Source organism: Dipodomys spectabilis, unplaced genomic scaffold, assembly GCF_019054845.1.
Source record: "Dipodomys spectabilis isolate Male_0828 unplaced genomic scaffold, ASM1905484v1 ptg000157l, whole genome shotgun sequence".
Lineage (NCBI taxonomy): Eukaryota > Metazoa > Chordata > Mammalia > Rodentia > Heteromyidae > Dipodomys > Dipodomys spectabilis.
Genome location: NW_024870834.1, coordinates 3,984,557 through 3,989,073, shown reverse-complemented (window position 1 = coordinate 3,989,073; position 4,517 = coordinate 3,984,557).

Sequence of the window (4,517 nt, the reverse complement as noted above, 5' to 3'; positions counted from 1 at the left end):
CATTCAGGTGATTCAGACAGGCAGAGAAAGAAGAGACATGGCGGATAATGCAGTAGAGAGTCAAGGCGGGTTAGAGGTGGCTAAAGCTGGCCCTGGGGCCCTGCCTTCCTAATGAGCCTTCCTCCTGTCACCCAGGGCTTTCTAGCTTTTGTCCCTCCCCCACACACACACCTCTTTTGTTGGTCATGGGGCTTGAACTCTAGGCCTGGGTGTTGTCCCTGAGCTCTTCAGCTCCAGGCTAGTGCTCTACCACCTGAGCCACAGCGCCACTTCTGGTTTTCTGCTCGTTCATTGGCGGTAAGAGTCTCATTGACTTTCTTCCCTGGGCTAGCTTTGAACTGTGAGCCTCAGATCTCAGCCTCCTGAGTAGCTAGGATGACAGGCATGAGCCACTGGCACCTGACCCCCATTCTGTACTTCTGTTTGCTGGCTTCTGACTTTCTGGAGGAGTACTAGAAACTGATGTGCATGAATTGATAGCCATGGAGCTGGATGTTTTAGTTGAAATAAATTAGCTACCGATTTGGCCTTGCCTGGCTGTTCTCCTTGAGCTGAGACAGAGGCTCTCCAAGGACCACTCAAGCCCCCTGGTGCTTTTTAAAAAACAATATTTCAGACCCAGGCCACACAGAACCACTGCAGGTTGATACCCCCAACGCCTGCAGTGGCAGTGAGCTTCCTCTTGTTTGTGGATATGTAGAGTTTGGAAGGCCAAGGACGTTGGCTGCTTCCTGTGGTGCCCAAGGCTAGCCCAGGCTTGGGTTCCCAGTCCTCAGCTCAGCAGGCCTTTGGCCATTCCCCTCCTTGTCTGTCTGCTATCAACTGCTGTCTTAGTAACTCAAAACCACATATTATCTACGGGCTTCTGTGGGTCAGGAGTCTGGGCCCAGGTTCGCTCTGCTCCGTGTGGTCTCATAAGGTAGAACCGTAGGTCCGCACGAGGGCTGCAATCTCATCAGAAAGCCTGACTGGGGAAGCTGGGCCACTCAGCCACACACGTTTCTTATCATGTGAGGTTGCCACTTTCTCAGAACCAGAGAGGGAGTGAGAGGCCCAGCGAGAGCGGCACCATACTGAGTATGTAATCATCACGCAAGCCTGCATACCCATACATCATGTCACCTTTGTCCTGTATTCCACACACGTCACAGGCCACATGCACACCGTACCAGGGTGTGGAGTCCAGGAGGCAAAGCTCCAGCCACACTTCACGATGTGTGCTTCACTCCTGGCTTCTCCCTGGGTTGCCAAGCTCCTCTTGTCTTCCTGTCTTTGCAAATGCAATTCCCTCTTCCTGGAATTCCACCCTTTACCTTGTCCACCTCATCCACAGCCGCTAAGTCCCTTTGGGCCCCTGTTAGCTGCACTCAAATTTGTGTTGGCTTCTGCTAACCTCTATCAGCCTGCCTTGCACTTTTTCTGTTTGCTTGACAGTCCCTCCTCTGGTCCACCCCTCACTAGCCCTGTAGAATCCGCCCAGAGCTTGGCGTGTTGTAGCTGTTCAACGCACGTGAGTTGAACGAGTAAGTAAATGAAGCATGAGTCCTGTCCTGGACCTCAGTTCTGGGCCACAGCCTGAGCTCAGGGCTGTGTAGTGGCTTGCCTTTCCTGGGATCTCCTCTGCCATCATAGTATCTGGGCCAGCACTGTGTCTGACTTCCCCTGACTTTGAAATAACTTTTTCCCTGCAATTCTCAGATGTACTTTCTTGGAACGGCTCTCACTGTTCTCCATCTCCCCTCTGCCTCCCTCCTTGTAACTCCACGGCCCTGCCAAAAACGAGAAGGTCATTGTTAACCCAGGAGCTGCCTGTTGTCATCCCTGCGTCCATGGATGGAAAATAGAAGCTCCTATCTCAGCGGAGGATGGACACCGTCGGGACTCCTTGAGATGCTGCCTGTCAAGGAGAGGAGTAGAAGGGTTTCATTTGCATAAGTGATTGTTTCCTGTGTTATCCAGAAACACAACGGATTTACATCCCAGACACATTCACACCCAGCCAAGAGCAGCTGCTGCTACAAAACCTAGTCACGGACTTGCACTCTCTCTCTCTCTCTCTCTCTCTCTCTCTCTCTCTCTCTCTCTCTCAGATTGGGTGAGAATAGAAGCTTGAAGGGAGAGGTGGGGATAGTTTCTGAAATGTCCAGCTGGGAAAGGGGTCCAGAAGATACGAGGGCAGGTAGGGAAGCAGGCCAGGGTCTTGGGCAGTCAGCAAGGCCAGCAAAGTGCCCACAGGGAAGGCAAAGGCTAGCTATCTCTTCCTCTCTTCAACCCACACTCAATCCATCGACACATCCCAAGCCGGGTGCTAGTGACTCACACCTGTAATGCTAGCTACTCAGGAGGCTGAGATCTGAGGATCGCAGTTCAAAGCCAACCCGGGCAGGAAAATCTGTGAGACTCTCATCTCCAATTAACCACCGGAAAACCAGAAGTGGCGCTGTGGCTCAAGGGGTAGAGCACCCGCCGTGAGCTTCAGAGATAGCGCTCAGGCCCATGACCGACCAAAGAAAACCCCCAAACACATCCCAGCCTTGTCCCTTTCTCCACACCTGTCTCCACCATTCAGGTCCAGAGCCCTACAGCTTTATTGGGACTTCGGTGACAGCCTCTGGAAGGGCCTGGAAAGGGCTGGTCCCCTGTTCTCTAAACTCACAGCACCTCTCCACAGGGCCGCCACTCCAAGCTCTTTCATTCACAACCAACCACGTTCCCCATGCTTTCTCACAGTCCTAGGGACAAGAACTTGGTTTGAGGCCTTGTGTGACCTACTGCCTGGCCCATCTCCTCATTTTTCCTTTTCTTTTTGTGGTATTAGGATTTGAACTCAGGGCCCTGTGTTTTCTAGGCATGCCTACTCCCCAACCCCTGTTCTCATCTTCTCTAAGATCGCTGTCCAGGCTCCCTAGCACTTTTTCTGATCCTCTAGGCTGTCCTGGGAATGTGTCCGCTCAGATCATGCAGGGGGCACCTTCTGACACAGTGGCCCCTCTGCTCCCTCAGCGGGGCTCTTCCTTGACCATGCCTTCCGACTTCGTACCTCCCTTTCCTACCCCCTCCAGCCCATTACTATTCATTCTCTGCACGAAGAATTATACTGGTGGTTTATGTTGATCTTCTATCTCACAAGGATGGATGTGGATGGAAGCAGGGAGGAACGGGCTGGGAACTAGCCATGCCCAGTCAGGGCTGGAGCATGCTGAAGAACATGACTTGGATGGATAAGTAGAAGCCAGGTGATAATGGAGGACACAAAGGCAAACAACAGTGTGAAATGAAAGCAGATCCTGGGATTCACATCTTTCTTGACTTAATGGAGATGCAATGTTCCCCACACCTGCTGTGCTGTGTGACCTCAGGCTGCCTTACAAAATGTTCCACAAGCGCCAAGGCTTACTCAGAAGAGAGGGGTCTACCTTTTATATTCAAAGAAAAAAAAAGGGGAGGGCAGACACTGCTGGATAATTCTTTGCACCCCTGAACCTGGGGAGTCAGGAAGCTCAGGGAGGATGATGAACACTCAGAAGAAAAACCTAGTATAGCAGAAGGCAAGCTGAAAACATAAGCCTTTCATTTCAGCTCCAAATAGCCCAGCTGCCATGCTCTGTAACCAGAGGGTCCTGCCAATTTTCCAGAGTACAGAAATATTGGTACAGAAAACGGTTCTAATGATTGCTCCTGAGTTTTTTAGGCACAGAAGGTTCTTTTTTTCCCCCTAAAAGACAATTTGTATTTCTGATTTCCATCTCAAGAGGAGGGGAGTTCTAACGTCATTATTTCCACGTCATTCATGCGGTTCAAGCCAGGCCTGGCATCATGATGGCACACAGTTCCACCTGTCACTGCTGATCGTCACAGGCTAGTGGAGACTGAGGCTCAGCGAGGTAGAGGGGTGTGTTCACAGTCCCAAAGCTGAAAAAGTTTCCAACCTCAGATCCAAGCTTGGATGTCTCGTTTCAAAACCACGATGCCTATGCTGTCCCCTGAGACTCCACTGGTAGTAGAGTGTGGGCGAGAGGCCACTGGAGGGGGCTTGAGTTCTTACCATGGGTGTGGGGCTCCTGCGTGGGCTGAGCCTCCTGCGTACACTATGAATGCAGAGCCCCGGTTGTCCTTTGTATATTGGGGGCTGAGATAGGAAGCAAGGCCCAAGGCCTTGTTGGCCTCCACTTTCTGCAAAAGATGTGTGTGTGTGTATGAGCACATGTGTGTGTGTGCATGCGTTTGTGTATATATATATATATATATATATATGCATTTGTGTGCATGCATATGTATATATATGTATATATACATATATATTAACTGTGTTTGCATTGGGCATTGGGCTTGTGGGTGGAAGGTGCTCCCTGCATTATTAAATTTAGGGTATAGGATTAGGGGTTGAACCTCAATATCTGGTAACCATAAGTAGTCAGGATACTGGTTGGGGCTACAGTCTTTAATCTACCCCCCATTCTCAACATCATGCTAGAATTGGACTCTGCAGGGACAGACAGTTCTGGCTGCTGGAAAGA